A 17882-nucleotide genomic window follows, 5' to 3' on the forward strand; every position below is an offset into this window, starting at 1 on the left:
AAGCCCTTCTTGGTTGAGGAGCTGGTGGATAGGGTCAAACACTCATCGAGGATCTGATTCTCTAGTAAGACCCCCGTTCACCCTGCTCTTTGTATGAGTGGGGAGTGGAACCCTCCCTATGATGGACCAGATAGTGGAGGTGGATAGGGGTTTCCTTGTCAGGCTCTGCTTCGGTTGGCTGTGCTTTTTCTCCTTTCGTTCTGGTTGAGTTGGAGCCTTCTTCTAGGTCAGATGGAGTGTGGTGTGCGGGTGCTTTTAGTGTGCTTGCCATTGATGTTTTTTGTTTGCTGTATTGTTTGCTTTTTCCCTCTCTTCCCTCTCTTTTGTTGTATTTGAGGAGTATTTCTTTTGTTGTATCGGACTCGATTGTCGTTTTCTTCATTTGTTATTTATATATATATATTGCCATTCAAAAAAAACAGAAGCTTCATCCGTTACCAAAGCACCTATTACCAAAGCACCAAAATGCATTTTAATTGTTATCATTTCCAATTGGATTACTAAAGTGTCTTAGTATTATAAAGTGTCCCCTGCATTACTATTAGTTTCAAGTTTCGTCTATGATGTTTTAGTACTTGTTGATTTTTTCTGTTGCTTAGTACTTTCTGATGTTTTTTCTTAAACTATTTATCTATATTCATTTTTATACTAAATATTTTTATTTTTATCATCAGAATACATTGAATTCATTTTATTCTTTTTCAATTTTTATTTTGAAATTATTATTATACTACATTTAATATCATATATGATACTCTACAAATCTCGTGCAATATCACGGGTTGGCGTCTAGTTATAACTATATCTAGAATTAATGTTTTCTAATTTAATTATTCTAGAGATATTGAATTAGTTAGTATAACTCATGATTTGGCGTTCTTTTAAGCTTTTGAGAATATTAGTAGACCTAAGACACTTCAGTATTATGGAGAATCAAGAGATTGTACTAACCAAAATCCTTAATTACCAGATATGGAGAAGGAGAGGATTCAAACAATTTATAATCGCTTGTCGTGTATTATAAATTTTTGTTCAATCATCATCAATCTGAAACCTCCCCATTTGCATAACTTTGAATCAACATATAAGTTTAATAAAATTGTTTTGTTGATGTTAGAACAATTCTTGTGGAGACAATCTTTTTACTATTACTATTACTTGACGATTTTGGTATACTTGCCAAATATCCATCAATGATAAATCTTTTAAAAGACAACAAATTCTTTAAGAGTGTTTAAAAATATTAAAATATAAAAAATATATATATAAATTGAAGTGCGAGAAAAAACACAAGTGTAACAATATTATGACATAAACATAAAGTTATAGTCTTAGAAGTAACATAAATATTATTTTTGAACTTAAATATTAAATATATTTTGATAGGAGGTAGGGTTGAAAAGAAAATTTGATATGTCTTAATTCAAGGCCATGGAGATATGTATAAAATTAAAAGAGAAGACGACAATCTAAATAATACTTCATTCGTCCTAAATTTTTGGTTTTTTTAACTTTTTATTTTTGTCCCAAAATTTTGATTTTTTTTAAGAAATCAAGGTACAATTAATAATATTTAACCATTTGTATCCTTACAAAAGCTAAAACGTTATTAAATGAATTTTCTATTTTTTAATAAAGTCATCGGGAAACCCACTTGGGTTGGTGCATTGGTATTGGCTTGGGACCTGAGAGTGTATTCCTCTTGAGGTCTGAGGTTCGATTGTCTCTGGTGCCAATTTGTGTGGGCTAATTTAGCTTCTTCAAAAAAATAAAGTCATCAGGATAGAAAAAATTTAACTTATCAATTTTTATAATTCTTAAATGATGTGCAAAATTCTGAAAAGACTAAAGTTTTTGGACAAGAATGAATACTTTTAGTACAAGAACAAACTATAAGATTCTTGAAATTAGAAAAAGAAAAAACTTCGAAGGCAAATGTTAACATGTGCATCTAAGGCACATGTTAAGAATATAAATATAGAAATATTCTCTCGAAACATGTGTATTATATCTTTTAAGCATTAAATTTATTTGTAATATTAAATGCAAATTTCTAATTTTAAATACATTAACATGTGTCCTGTATACACATGTTAACAGCACCCAACTTCGAATTATTGGATACCAACTCCATAACTAAAGGACAACTCATGAAATATTCTTGTATGTATGACATTCATGCACTCTGTTGGGTCTGATATTAAATGTTGAATCATATGAGGCCATAATCTACTCCAATAATAGAACACATTTACATTTAGAATCGATACACCTCGGTACAGAAGGTCTGAGACAGTACATTTTTCGACATTCATAATCTGCGGTACATTTATAAGTACCTGTAATGAAAAAAGAGAAGCTAAGAATATAACTAAATAAGCAAGGAAGAAAATTTCAGAAAGATAAAATTAAAATAAATATAAAATAAAAACAGTGATGCTAAATGGTACGACGGCAATGTCGTTGGTTTTGCACGACATGTGCGCGCACTACCATCCTTATTATTATTTCCATATACTTTAGTATGATAGCCCTTATCAGAAAAAAGATATTATATAATTGTTACGTAAAAAAAACAGTAAAAACAGTATTATACAATTGTTTGTAAACCATCAAACATTTCAAATAGATATCAATAAAAAAAATTGGTCCAAGTTAGATTTCAATAAATTTTGATCTCTTAAATATATTTCATCAAAACTTTTGGTCCTTACTTTTGACATGTGAAAACCTTCCACGAATTCTGCAAAAAAAAAATTAGTCACCGCAAAATGATAGTAAAAATCGTTCACATATTCTCTTCACTTGGTTCCTTATATGACCCCACTTGCATTTTGGTCTAGTCCCCAAGTTTTCCTATATTCTTTTCTCTTCTTTTTAATATATTTGAAAGATAGCTTATTTATCTGTTGGATGATTAAATAACGCCAACATATTCTTCGAATGAAATTAGACACCGTTAAACAGTTGTGAAAATGTTTATAATAATTTTTTTTTGTCTCCATGAGTATAATAATAACTCTGTTAGTAGAGATATTGCATGTATTAGTTAGTAGAGATATTACATGTAAAATGCAAGATTGAAGTTCGAACATGGGTACACCTAGAGCTGGGTATGCAGGCTAGCCCGCCCCATTTAACCCGCCCCGCATAAACCCGCATATTAAACGGGGCGAACAAGCCCGTCAGAAAATATAAACGAGTTATAATATTAAGTCTGAGTCCGTATACCCGGCTCTAGGTACATCTGTTTATTCACTTTAACATTAAAATTTTAGTTATTAGATTATTTGGAAAAAAAAACTTTGATATAAAAAAACATAATAATTTGACACGCAGTTCTATTCATGCATGTACCAAAAAAGATAAGGAAAGAAGGAAAATTTGAATCACAATTTGATAGGCAGTAGGCAGTAATGTACTAATGTATATTGCTATCACATAATTGTGCGCCTAATGGCATCGTGCGGTTTTCACGACATATTATGTCGTGCCATTAAGCATTTTTCAAATAAAAAAGAGGCTTACCATCTATGTTCATTGAAACAAAAAATATGGAAACAAAGACAACCATAATAACAAATTTGACAATTTCACTCATAATTTCTCCCTAACAAATAGCTTTATCACTTTATGATTTATAAGTATCATTATTTCGTTGCATCAATCAGCACTTATAGAGTTGTAAAAAGCCCTTCTTAGAGTTGTAAAAAGTCCTTCTTAAAATTAGAATCACTATCAAATGACTCTTAAATACATCAAGAGTTGTGTTTGTCTTGTAGCATACTTAATAAAGAGGTCACACAAAAATTTACCCATCATAAGAGTTCATTTTTGTTTTTCACTAAATTTCCATCATTTTACTAAATCAAGTGGTCCAATGAATTTAGACTTGAAAGATAATATGTGTCCATCAATTATGCAAAAGAGTTTGACACCGCTTCATTATCCAAAATATTACGTTTATGAGTCATTTTATTTAATGTCACTAATCCATTACGATCATAACATGAAAGTAAAAGGAAACTCCAGCAAAAGATGTTGCACCGTCTCACATTGAGAAGCCTCGTGTATGTTGGCTACTTTGTTGTGAATGGTCCTCCGAAATTTGACAACAATCGCACCGTCTTACATTGAGAAGTCTGGTAATGTATGTTTTATATGATGTCAAAATTAGTGTTTCAATTTAGAAAAAACTAATACGAAAAAAAACTTGTAATATTTTGAAAAACGGTTTTACAAAATTTATTTTCAAAAATACAAAAACAAAATTCACTTTTTTAAAGCTGAAACAAACCGACCTTATATCTCTTTCAAGGTGAAAGAGATGGGTAAAGAATATTATTCTTGTATGAAAGAAAATCAAATGTTCAATACGTAGTATAGTTTTCGAGTAAATAAATGATATATTGAGATACACATCCATTCACTACAAAAAAAAAGGGGTTTTAGACATTTAGCGGGGGTTCTCAACCTCTGCGGATTGTTTAGCTGGAGTTTTGAAAACTGCCGCTTAATAGCTTCTCATAGTATATCTGCGGGGGTTTTTATGGACAGCTTATACTAGGGGTGTGCATCGGGCGGGTATGGGCGGGTTCGGGCCCAATTTCTCAAGGATAGATGAAACCGATTGGGATAAATCAAGGCCCAATTTCGACCGAATCTGGGTTCGGTTTGGGCGGGTTTCGGGTAAACGGTTATTACGGTTTACGGGTTGGGTTAGAACGGGTTGGGCTTCCACAAAAATTGGGCAAAAAAGGCCTTTTTACATATCTTTAATCAAGTTTTTTTTGTCCATTTAATCAACAAAAAAACATATTGAGCTGAAAAAAGAACTTAATTTTTGCAGAATTAATTTTAATTGAGCTATTATAATCTGTAAACATATTTAAAGCTAAAATAGTTTTATTTTAACAAGAGTTTTAAATTCAATTAAATATCTTTTAATAGTGTAAAAGATAAAAATATAGAAAAATAAGAGTAAGTCAAATAAAAGGATAAATTTAAATATATCAACAAGCTGGCAGCATTCAAACTGCTAAAATCTGTTTTCTCTTGACTGCCATTTTCACTTTCATATTCATCCTGCTTGACGGTCTCATTCACACATTCAGTTTTTGTTAGCATATTATTTTGTTAAGCTTGACTTGATCACCTTACCTTGATCACCAAATTCAGCTTAGTTGTACTACATAATACAGATATATATTATATATTTTACAGACCATTAAAAATATATTACAGCCCATTATAAATCAAAAATTGGTATTGACATTCTTCCATAATTGTTGCCACTGTCACCAGCCACTCCACCAGCCACCATTGAGTTGGGCTAGGATACAAAACAAACAAATAATGAGGGCCATTTACTTGTAATGTTTTTATAGCAAATTCATTATCAAAATTAGTGCCTTCTTAATTTAGAAGCAACATAATTTACCTTCATTTTGCATCATCTATCAACATCTACTCCAAAGGGTGCACAACATCAATCAAAGTTTAAGATATGATTCCTAAAAATAGTAAACACAATAAGAGAACAAGTTCCAAATGAGAATTGTTTAAAAAAAAAGTTCCAAATGAGAAACAAATAAAATAGAATGAATTAACAAGTTAAAAACTAGTATAATATAGCAATAGATTAGCAATTCCGACAATAGAATGAATTAAGAAGTTAAAAATTGTAAACATAATAACAGAATTGCATTTAAATGAGAAACAAAACTCATCTTAATCAATTGTCAAATAAAATAAAATAAAATAGAAGGAATTAACAAGTTAAAACTAAGTTTTAGATTGTTAAACTTATATTATTGAACAACCAAAACTTTTAACCAGTGATGCAACTTCCACAAAACCTCAATTGTTCAATACCTCCTAAAACAAAAACAAAACAAAAGGAACATAGATTTAAAATTAAAAAAACAAAGTAAATTTTTTTTAAGTAATGAATAAGTTAATACAAAGTTCAAAAACAAACATGCTAAACTTCAATAACTGTCAAAACAAAACAAACTACAGAATTAAAATAAATAAATAAAAAACAGCTTAAAAAGAACAAAGTTAAAATAATATCATAAATGAATTAAAATAAATTGCTTACCAATTTTGGGTTGATTCATTGTCCATATAAATATCAATGTCATCCATAAGTGAGTATTAATTCCTTCAGCTTCTGTGTTTAAATTAAAGATAAATGAATTAATATTTTAGAGAAGTAAACCACAGAAAAAAACATAAATAAAAGTAAACCACAACAAAAACTAAACCCAGCATGAACATGAGTACAGAAAAACATAAAACAAAACAGTAATGTTTTCAAGTGTTTCTTCAATCCTCTAATTCACAAAAGACCAATTGAGACATTAGGTAGCAGCAAAATACCAATATCAAAACAAAATGAAATTAGAATGGAAGTGATTAAACATTTCTTAGAGTTAACTTACAATTTCCTAACAAAGCTCCCTCAAATTAACAGTATAGGCAGTAATAGCAGCACTGAGTATAGGCAATAATGGCAGCAAAAGCAACAAGATATGGTGACTGAAAGTCTGAGAGTGAAATAAATTACACACATTAATCTTCAATAAAAAGAACAAATTAATCTTAAATCTTAAATAACTTAAAAGAACAAAAATAGAACAAAACTTGTATAAAAGAGAACAAATTAATCTTAAATAACAAAAGAATTAAAATACAAAGTTAAAATAGCTTACTATTTTCTGGTATTTTATTTTCCAGATCTGTGTCAATGTTGTCCATCGGTGAGACTGAGGGAGGTTTGAGTGACTTTGTTACTCCTTCATTGTTTAAAATAAAAAGAAAATTCATTAGTATTTCAACTAAGAGTTGTAAAAGAAACTAAAAACTTTAAAACCCTAATTTTTACAGAATCATATATCAATTTGAAATCAACAACTAAAAAAAGAGTGAGTGAGATGAACAATTGTAATTGAAACAACAGATTAACTAAAACTGAAAGAACAAAGAACAAAAAATTACTCCTTTGAAGATGAACAAAAAAACTCATAAACATACAACATGAGATGAACGAAAAAAAAAACCATAAACATATACAACAAAAGATGAACGGAAAAAAAAACCATAAACTTACAGTTGATGCGATGAGATGATGAAGGAGAGATAGGTAGAAGAGAGGCGACGATGAATGAAACTGAGTTACAAGGTGAGTGGTTTCTTTCAGAGAGAGAGAGAGCGCAGCTGGTGTGGATGTAATTAGGGTTGTTTGAGTGAATGGAATTAGTGTTTCTTTATATAGTAGGGTTTCATAATAGATAGTTTGTAGATTGGGCCTGAGTTTATGATGGGCTTGGTATTGGATAATGTACAGAACACCAATATGTCGGTCGGTTTCGGCTAACACGGATTGGAATTTACCAAAACCGGACTCGACCGAGAACACCCACAAAGACCCAATTTTTGTTGACCCGTGACCCGTTTAACCGACCCAACTTGCCTGTTTCGGTTTCCAGCTTTTCGGTCACTTCGGTTTCGGTCGGTCAGGTAAATTCTGCACAGCCCTAGCTTATACCAAGCTAAAACCCACGCAAAATTGATTCAATTGTATAGAGGAGGTTCAAAACCCCGCAAAATTGAAAAAAGAGAAATGCTAGATTTCGCGAAAGTATATTTCACGAGAAGCATAGCGAATGACGTGGTGCTTCTATTTTCTCAACATGTGCTCTCACACATAGCGAATTAATTAATTAATTAAATTTTATTTTCTCCTTAGTTATCTTCCACAACACAACCTCTTCTTTTTGTTCCCATTTTCATGCCCTTCAATTCCTAATTGATCCGTGTTTCTTTCTCCTGTACTAAAACTTCTATGGTCCAATGGTTTTTAAATTTTCATCTCTCTTCAACCCTTACTTTTCTTCTTCTTTCAACTGACATTCATCAAGTATAAAAATCACTCCAAAACTACCATTTTTCTCATCCGAGAAATCTGTTTCTCCATCACTTCAATTTGATGAATCTGGTTACATCTATTTCGTTGCTCAAGAGTGTTAAGTGTTTCTTCTTCAAAGATAAATGCAAATCTGCTCCAAAATTGTAGAACCAAAGCAACAACAAGAAGATGAATTTGGTTAGATCTGTTTCGTTGCCCAAGAGTGAAGGATTTGTACAGAGAGAAACAATAGCGTAGTTGCAGAGTTGTTTTCAGTATTCAATAACTTAGAGATGCTACCAATAATAAAAAACTAAAATGGTTTTATAAGTGAAATATACGGGAAACTGCAATTCGTGAAATTTCACGAGCGAAATCTTTCGCTGTATATAGCATAGCTCTTGAAAAAATATTTTAAAAAAATTAAATCAAAATACTGAAACCTTCATTAGAATATAGTAATATAAGGCAAAATTTATAATAGCTAAAATTAAATCTCATTAAATAAATGCAACTAAACTCTCAAGGTAGGGTAAGCTGGAAGTTCCATAAATTTTATTTTTTGGTGAGAAAATTTGAAGGAACATCGCCGAAAACATCTGATGCGGTTTCCAATGCGGTTGTGATGCGGTTACGATGCGGCCGTACACGTGAATTAAGATCACACCGCAATTGCGGTGTGATGCGGTTGCGGTGACTATCGCATCAGCAATACTGCGGCCGCATGCAATTGCGGATGCGGACCGTAATTTAAAACCTTGGCCGGATCTTAATCAAACTAACAATAAACTCAATCTTTAATCAATACATGGTAACACAAACTATCAAAAGGCAGATTTCTTTACTATAGGAAATACCATAATTTATGACATATTTTAAAGATCAAAACACAGCATTACAAAACACAGCTCCTCGATTTTGCTTAATGATCCAACACTGCCCTGCCACAAGATATTACCCGAAAAGACATCCAAAGCTAGTATAAGTATAAGAGCTAGCTCTTGTTGAAATTGTTATATAGAGATGACCATTGATTCTTCGCGCATTGCAAACTCTGCTGTGCTGAGATACTACAAAACAGTTGGAACTGGAAAGTAATCATTTTCAGGTTCACATAAAATAGTCAATAGTCAATAGTCAGTTCATTTTCTTCCATTTCTTTTGTTCTATGAGGTTGGGGAGAGATAAGGTTTACATGAGATCTCTAAATTGCATGAACAAGTCCGGGGATTTAGTTCCATACCTGTTGGAAAATGAACATAGCTCTGTGCAAGTTGAAACATTGTGATTGGAAATAAAATGGGATGAACGTATTGGTCTTGTAGGACTTGGAACTAAAGAGTGTGAATTAAAAAAAGTGGGAAAAGTCCCACATTAATAAGAACACTCTCTTTAATAATGTGTATATATTTATATCCCAAAGTGACTAGGTGATGCATTATTTTTGAATCACGAAATTAACACAATTTGAGCAGTACCGCGAAACGTCTTAAAGAGAGCAACCTAGTATACGCGACTCAGCCAATAAAATCTTCAGTTCAATTTTTTAGAAAATTATTTTTTCAATATCAAAAACAACAATACCTGCAGTAATTATTCAATGATATCCTCCCTTAAAAAACCGCCGCTATCCGGCGTGTTTTTTGTAGTGATTTTTAATGAATGCTGGTCATTGTTGCCTGGAACAAAGTTTGTAATCTCACTGACTATGGTGGTTCTGGCTTAAGACTAATATTGAAGGTTTGAGTTTGGTCGGACTATAGCTTGTCTAATGCTTATTCTCTAGGTCTGAGTTTGATTTATTAGTCTGTTTAAAAGTATATTTAAAAACTCTTTAAAAACTTCCTAATCATATCGTAGCACTATGACATCTCTTCAATTCATACTATTCTTTAGGTTATAGTAATTTTATCTTGAATTATAGTTGGGTTATTCCTCATTCTTTTTTGTAGCAATATTATTCTGGTTTTGTTTAAGAGCTTCACACAATTATATCATTTCTATGATTAAAAACTTAAATAAATTAATATGAGAACATACTAACAATGGTTTTCTATCTTTCAACTTATAATGTCTGTAAGGCTTTCACAAACCTCATGATCAAACAAAAACAATGGTAATTGCCACGTCATTTCGTTTTACCATGTAGGAACCAAGTACTGTAAAATTGTGGTCTCAAAATTAGAAAGAGAAAAATAGCGAAAAATGTCATTTCTCCGGCAGAATTTAAAATTACCATGCCCCTCTTTTTCTAAAAAATAGATAGTTTGTTGGATATGCCTTGAAATCTCAGTTACAAGAAGTCAGAAAAATCTTTGTTGAATCTTTTTGCATCTTTGATGTTTTGAAGATTTTTTGGGAAAAAAATATATTTTCTTGGAAGATATTCTGATTTGGATTTGTTTTATTTTAAAACAGATTTGTTACTAATATTTTGGCATATATTTTTCTATAAATAGGGAGTGCTTTATTCATAGAAAAATTGAGAGAGAGAGAGAGAAAGGGAGCAACAATGTAGGGTTTTCAATTAGGATTTGCCGCCGACACAAGGCTAGGGTTTTAGAGAGAAACAAGAGGGGTTGTCTCTTGGTATAACTCTAGGGTTGAGCAAAGGACATTGATTACACCTTGGGAAACACTTATCAAATTGAGTCTCTTGGCCACGGGAAGAGATTCGGGTTTTGGGTAGAATTAGGATTAATTCTTGTAACTCAATTGGAACTCTTTCTAAAGTTACTCGTTTGATATAGTGGAACGGAGGGGCCGCTCTCTCCCCCAGACTAGGTCATTATTGGACCGAACTGGGTAAACAAATTATCGTGTTCTTTCTTCTCCTTTATCTTGTTTATCGGTTATTATTATTATTGCTTATTCCGCTTAATTATTTGGTTGCCGTTCTATTGCTCCACACATCAAGTTATTTATTGGTGTGATTTTTATAGACGAATTCACAACAATTGGCGCCCACCGTGGGGCAATCGGAACAATTTGAAGTGAGCACCATGGGTTTTAAGTCGGATATCGAGGGACTTTCCAAAAGCAATTTGGAATTGTGGAAAGTGAAGATGGAAGCAATTTTAATGTTCGGGATGATGGGTAAAACATGGAGTGTTGTTATCCGGTGCCTCGAAGATAACAAGTTAATGGAGACGGCGAAGACAGTCGGCCTGGAGAGGCGGTGGTAATAATACTCGGGTTACTTCTGAAACAACAACTTTATTATGTGGAGGTGCTAGTGGAAGTTAGGAATCGTTGGAGTGTTGAGTCATCGACGTTGGATGCTCCAATCACATGTGGTCAAAGAATGAATACTTTGAGACTCTAGAGCTAGTTGAAGGTGGAGTTGTTCATCTTGAAAACGGAAAGCTTGAAGGTTCAAGGTATGGGTTCAGTTTGTCTTACGAAGTTTGACAATCGTGAGTTTCTTTACACGATGTGAGGTATGTTTCTAAACTTAGAGGCAAAGATAGTTGGTCATGCATCTATAACTAGTGGTGACTCTCATAATGTGGTTGAGTTGTGGGACTTCGGGTGGACCTGTTAGTGACATGAGTTTAGTTGGACTAGTGAACAAGGTTTACTAGGTGTTGAACTGAACTGGAATTGTTGGAGACTAACAATAACTTGAAGTATGTTTCAGAGGAGTTGAAGAGGTCTTGCGTGTTACAAGGTGGAGATCATGGTGGGTATACTTTGGTGGAAACTCAGTTTGAGGTGGAGTCTTCCAATAGTGGTAGACAGTCAACATTAGCTCTTGGCTATCTAATCGGAGATAGGGAGGAGAGTGGTATTGTTGAACCAAAGGGGATTACCATGGAGACCTTGTGGATTATGTTTCAATTGTGGCTGAAGAAGTGCAAGACCTTGAGAGGATCTTCAGGGAGGCAATTGAAAGCAACAGGTGATCAGACTTGGTAACTTGTGAGACTGCTGGAGGTAGTTGGATACAAGGAGAGTTTGATGTTGCAGCTTGTGGAACCACCTAAAATTCCAAGGTTGGTTTGGAGCCAAGCAAAACTTCGAAAGTACGGAAGGCATTCCGGGGTCGAAGAGTGGTGAAGGCTTGTAGGGCTATCGCAAAAAATTCATGGATAGTCGGAGGCAAGCGATTCTTCAGGAGGACGGAAAAGGCACAATCCGGGGGCTGAAGAGGGATGGTGGAGCTTGTTGAGCTATCTAAAATTCCGATGATAGTTGGGAGCAAGCGTTTCTTCAGGGTGGTACGGACTTGACCAGTTCGGAGTCTGAAGAGGGTGCGGTGAATCTTGTGGGGCTACCTAAAATCCTATGGTAGTGGGATGCAAGATCTTAATGAGAGCGGAAGGCATTCCGAGGATGAAGAGGGAGGTACAATCCGGTGATCTTGAATAGAAGATTCAAGATGGAGAGAGCAGCACGGTGGTTGATGGGATCACCATCGATTTGAAGGCAAGGTGGAGAATTGTTGGATATGCCTTGAAATCTCAGTTACAAGAAGTCAGAAAAATCTTTGTTGAATCTTTTTGCATCTTTGATGTTTTGAAGATTTTTTGGGAAAAAAATATATTTTCTTGGAAGATATTCTGATTTGGATTTGTTTTATTTTAAAACAGATTTGTTACTAATTTTTTGGCATATATTTTTCTATAAATAGGGAGTGCTTTATTCATAGAAAAATTGAGAGAGAGAGAGAGAGAGAAAGGGAGCAACAATGTAGGGTTTTCAATTAGGATTTGCCGCCGACACAAGGCTAGGGTTTTAGAGAGAAACAAGAGGGGTTGTCTCTTGGTATAACTCTAGGGTTGAGCAAAGGACATTGATTACACCTTGGGAAACACTTATCAAATTGAGTCTCTTGGCCACGGGAAGAGATTCGGGTTTTGGGTAGAATTAGGATTAATTCTTGTAACTCAATTGGAACTCTTTGTAAAGTTACTCGTTTGATATAGTGGAACGGAGGGGCCGTTCTCTCCCCCATACTAGGTCATTATTGGACCGAACTGGGTAAACAAATTATCGTGTTCTTTCTTCTCCTTTATCTTGTTTATCGGTTATTATTATTATTGCTTATTCCGCTTAATTATTTGGTTGCCGTTCTATTGCTCCACACATCAAGTTATTTATTGGTGTGATTTTTATAGACGAATTCACAACATAGTTAATGTTGAATATTAAAATAAATTATTGAGGTCAATATTGTATAATCACAACACTTAGAAACAAAAGGTGCAACAAATCCAATAAATTTTAGACTACGAATTAATCGATTATTGGGTCGGATATCGAGTTTAAAAAAAAATAGACTACGAACGTTGGGATGTCTTGGGTTTAATGTTCATTTGCACTCTCTTTTTTTGCGTTAAAATAAACGAATATAAACATACCTTTCATTTTATAAATGAGAGATGTTTAATAGTAAGAGATAAGATAACAAACAAACCTTAAACTATCGAAAAATCGAATAAGAAATCAACGAGTTTTGTCAAAAAAAAATTAAAAATAGTTATTAAAAGGCTCTTTGTCAAAAAAAAAAATTTATTAAAAGGCTCAATCAACCACGCGGGCCACCCCTAGCATTATCAAAAGTAACTTTAATCACTCAAAGTCATAGTATTAGAAGTAACAAAAATATTATTTAAAAGAGATAGGAGGTAGGGTTGGAAAAAAAACTAGATATCTTAATTAAAGGCCATGGAGATATATCTAAAATTAAAAAGAGAAAAATACAATTTAAATGATACTATTGTTTGCCTTATTTCAATACAATCATTTTATAGTACAAGATCAAACTATAAGATTATTGAAATTAAAAAAAAAAAAAAAAAAAGATAAAACTTTAAATTATTGGTTACCAGCTGAATATCAAAATGACAACTCGCGAAATATTCTAGCATATATGACATTTGTGTACTCTTTTGGGTCTTACATTAAATATTGAAGTATGTGGAAACATAATCTAATCCAACATCTTCAACTTCAACACATGTACATATGTGTCTGATACACCTTGGTTCACGAGGCCTGCGACAATACTTATTTCGACATTCAACGTCTCTGTTACATCTATAAACCGCTGCAATTGAAAAACGGAAGAAAAGTATATAACTGAAATGAGACAATATATTCGATAATAAGTAAAGAAGCAAATTTTTAAAAGATAAAAACTGGCTTACAATCTATGTTCGCTGAAATAAAAAATGCAGAAAGAAAGACAATCATAACAACAAACTTGACAATTTCACACATATTTTCTCTGTTTACATGTAACAAATAGGTTTATCACTTTATGATGTATAAATAACATTATGCTTCAAAAAATATTATAAATATCATTATCTCCTTACATCAATTAAATAGTTTTATCTCTTGTAGAGTTGTTAAAATTAGAATCATTATTAAATGACTTTTATTAAGTACATCAATGTATGGTGTTTGCCCCTTTAGCACACTAAGTAAAGCGGTTGCATACAAAATTTACAAATCTTGTTTTTCATTTTTACCAAATTTTCATTATTTTATAACCTTTCAAGATAGAAAAAAGAAAATTAGAAAACTTGAATAATGGTAGGGATAGAAACGTGTGTGAAGAGAGATCAGAAATAAATTAACGTGACACAACCCACTTGGGTTGGTCTAGTGGTGTTGGCTTGGGTCCTTGGAGTATGCTCCTCTCAAGGTCTCAGGTTCGATTCCCTCTGGTGCCAATTTCAGTGGGCTAGTCTATACAGAGCAAAAAACTTTGGCTTTAAATGGGGCCTGATGACGTATTGTCACACTCTCATAATCCATGCTTATTTAAGGAACATTAGACTTGTTTTAGAGGTTTTTAAGCAATAAAACAAGAGAAATCAACTCAGAAGCAAGGTTACTTAGATTACAAGAAAGCAGGAAATTATGCATTTACACTACGCTGGGGGCGTGAAGCATCACACGCCGCGTAATAAGCCTAAAAGAGAAGATCACATCCTGCTTCTATTACGCGCGGCGTGGGGACCTGTCCACGCGCGGCGTAATACCCTGATCAGAAGATGGTTTGCCACTGATATAATCACGCGCGGCGTGAGAAGAACCACGCGCGGCGTGACAGAGGAATTGAACTACGTCGGGGGCGTGGAGCTAGTCACGCGCGACGTAATAACTTTGTTGAAGATCAGTTCTCCTCTGACTTAATCACGTGCGGCGTGGAGCAGTTACACGCGCAGCGTAGTAGGAAAAGAAGCAACCACGGGCGGCGTGATGGATCTGACGCGCGGCGTGGTTGAAATCAGTATATATTGAAAAATCATTTTCTGAGAAAGGGTTCGAATTTTTGGAGTTCATCACTACTTTTCAGAGATCTTGGGCAACAATTGAGGTTCGATCCTGCATTCCAGTGGATAGATTCAAGGGATTCAGCAGCATGGGAGCTTTCCTCATGAAGTTGGAGCTTGGATTTACTCAAGAGACCATGAGGAGCTACATCCCTCATAGAGGTTGGATCTAGGGATGAATTAAGCTTGTAATCTGATGTAATCTTAATTATTGAATTGAATCTCTCTTCTAAGTGTTATTTCATGAATTAATTTACTTAATGCATTCAATTTCTGATCAACTTTGTAATGATCTTAGTATCTAGTTATGTATGAGAATATGAGTTTGAATCCGACATGAATTCATGAAGCATTTGAGTGTTTTCGGTCGAGAGATTGAAACATAGATTGTAGCACACGATCAACGCATTTTCAATTACTCCGTTGTCGGTAGCTTCCATCCGAGAGATCGGAGAAGTATCGACAACGGATAGGGTGAATTTATCAAGAGATTGAGATTCACCATATTGTTGATCTAGTTGTAACGCTTGAGTGATTCAATACGATATAATTGATTGCATGTGATTACTATAGCTTAGGTAGTTCCGATGATCCAACCTCACTCGTCTACTATTTGAATTCCAAACGTTTTCTTACAAACCAAACTACTCAAACAAACCCCCAAAATGTGTGTTAATTTTAGTATGTTTATAGACACGATGACTTTGATAGAATCGCGCAATCCCTGAGGATCGATATCTTTTTATTACTCAATTGACGAAATTGTACACTTGCAAATAGTCAATCAGGGCCTCCGCAAATGGACAGTAGAATTGGTCCCTTCAGATTAGTCGGTCTTAGGGCCGGATATCGAGTTTTCAAAAAAAAAAAAATTAACATGACACACACCACCACTACACTACTATCATGGGACCACCTGTTCACCCAGTAACCGATGAAGGCCAACCACCTATAACCGGCGTCGCCCTATACCCTACTCCTATTAGAGCTGTCAAAACGGGCGGCCCGGCACATTTCGGGCCGGCCCGGTCGGGCTTCTGGCTGCATCGGGCCGGGCTAAAAAGCCCGGATAAAATATGGGCGGCAAATAACAGTGCCCGAGCCCGGCCTGGTATGGGCTGTCGGGCTTTCGGGCAGCCCGTTTTTTTTTTTTTTTTAGTGCTTGAATTCTGAATACAACAAGCAACATGTATTTAAATGCTGCAAAAAAAAACCCTTACTATAACTAAATAAAAATTATAATTTGGTAATAACAAGTATTCTGAATTCTGCATACCTCCCTTACTAATACTATAACAAGTATTCTGAGTTATGCAACAAGTATTTATAAAATTATAGCAACTAATTTATAACCTGCATTAGAAACATAACACTAAACAACATGGGATCTCCATGACAACAGTTGAATAATTATTGGCCATATGATCTTAGCCAACATTCTGCTATTATACTACTACATTATGCTTTCTTTGTTTCAATATTTCTTAGCCATATGATCATACACTGATACACCAACAAAAAAAACAAGCCTCTTGGCTAATAATACAAATAAGAAATTATAAAGTAAGTTCACAAATTCTACGGTGACTCAATCAACTAAATTTAAATTCTTCAAAACAAAGTTCAAATTCCCCAAAACAGGTCATCTATTCTCAATGACTCAATCAATGTTCACATATTCCACACTGTTTGACGCTTGTACACTTTCATGGGATTCATCATCTTTATCATTATTATTGACATCACCTAGTTCTACAAAATAAAATAAAAAAGTTGATTGTTAAAAATAAAGATATAAACGTTTTGGACAATTAAACATTTGAAAAATAATAGAACTTCAATAGGCTTACCTTCAAACCCAAGTAACCAACTGCGTGCACACATGAGAGCTTGAACCGATTCATCTTTCATTGAACTTCTATACTTGGTTAGAACTCGAGCACCAATACTAAATGCAGATTCTGATGCCACCGTGGTTATAGGAATACTCAAGATATCACAAGCTATCCTTGCAAGAGTGGGACTCTTACGACTTCTTTCCTTCCAATAAGTCAAAATATCAAAACAAGTCGATGAAGGCATCCTCAACTCATCTAAATAAGTATCAAGTTCTGTTTTTCCAATGACGGTGCTTTCTTGGTTTTCAAATTCTTCAAATTCCTACAATATAAAGTGAGTTAAGAACACAAATTTCTTTCAACATGTCTAACAAATTTCGACAGGTCTTTAAACTTTAAACATTAGCCATTCAGATTACTAACCAACTCATGTACAACATGTCTATTGTTCTAACATATCCAATCATATAAGAATACAAACATTTAAGGTATGCAATTTTTAATTGTTAAGAAAGTAAATCATAATTAACATAATAAATATTTAAGAAATAATAAATGAACTTACTTCATCTACAGAAGGTAGCGGTCCTCTTCCTAAAGGAGGTTGCACCATTTGTTGTGAAGAGCTTGGATTAGAAGAAAGAATCTCATTGTTGACATATTCGGCAAAAAGCTTTTCCAACATAATCTTGACATTTTTCGACTTATCCTCACTAGTGACTGGATCAAGTTTAGAATATGCATATCTCACAAAGTTGAGCTTTTTGGTAGGATTAAGAATAGTCGCAAATGCTAAGATGACACTATACTCACTCCAATACTTGTCAAACTTTTCCTTCATTT

The 17882-nt window shown here is 33.8% G+C and overlaps 2 long non-coding RNA genes across 3 annotated transcripts; both read right to left on the reverse strand.

The window, feature by feature from the left end:
- Positions 1-4985: 4985 nt before the first annotated feature.
- LOC123916372 lies at positions 4986-7267 on the reverse strand. 2 transcript variants are annotated; one of them, XR_006812117.1, is made up of 6 exons: positions 7115-7267; positions 6717-6800; positions 6447-6551; positions 6104-6175; positions 5441-5513; positions 4986-5332 (listed from the first exon to the last, which is right to left on the reverse strand). It is a non-coding gene; the product is annotated as an uncharacterized LOC123916372 (long non-coding RNA). The 2 variants fall into 2 exon arrangements; XR_006812118.1 differs by lacking the exons at positions 4986-5332; positions 5441-5513 and adding an exon at positions 5808-5877.
- A 6328-nt stretch (positions 7268-13595) lies between these two features.
- On the reverse strand, positions 13596-14363 carry LOC123917370. Its single transcript, XR_006812438.1, has 2 exons — positions 14065-14363; positions 13596-13964 (listed from the first exon to the last, which is right to left on the reverse strand). It is a non-coding gene; the product is annotated as an uncharacterized LOC123917370 (long non-coding RNA).
- Positions 14364-17882: the final 3519 nt, after the last annotated feature.

This window comes from Trifolium pratense, linkage group LG3 (assembly GCF_020283565.1).
Source record: "Trifolium pratense cultivar HEN17-A07 linkage group LG3, ARS_RC_1.1, whole genome shotgun sequence".
Lineage (NCBI taxonomy): Eukaryota > Viridiplantae > Streptophyta > Magnoliopsida > Fabales > Fabaceae > Trifolium > Trifolium pratense.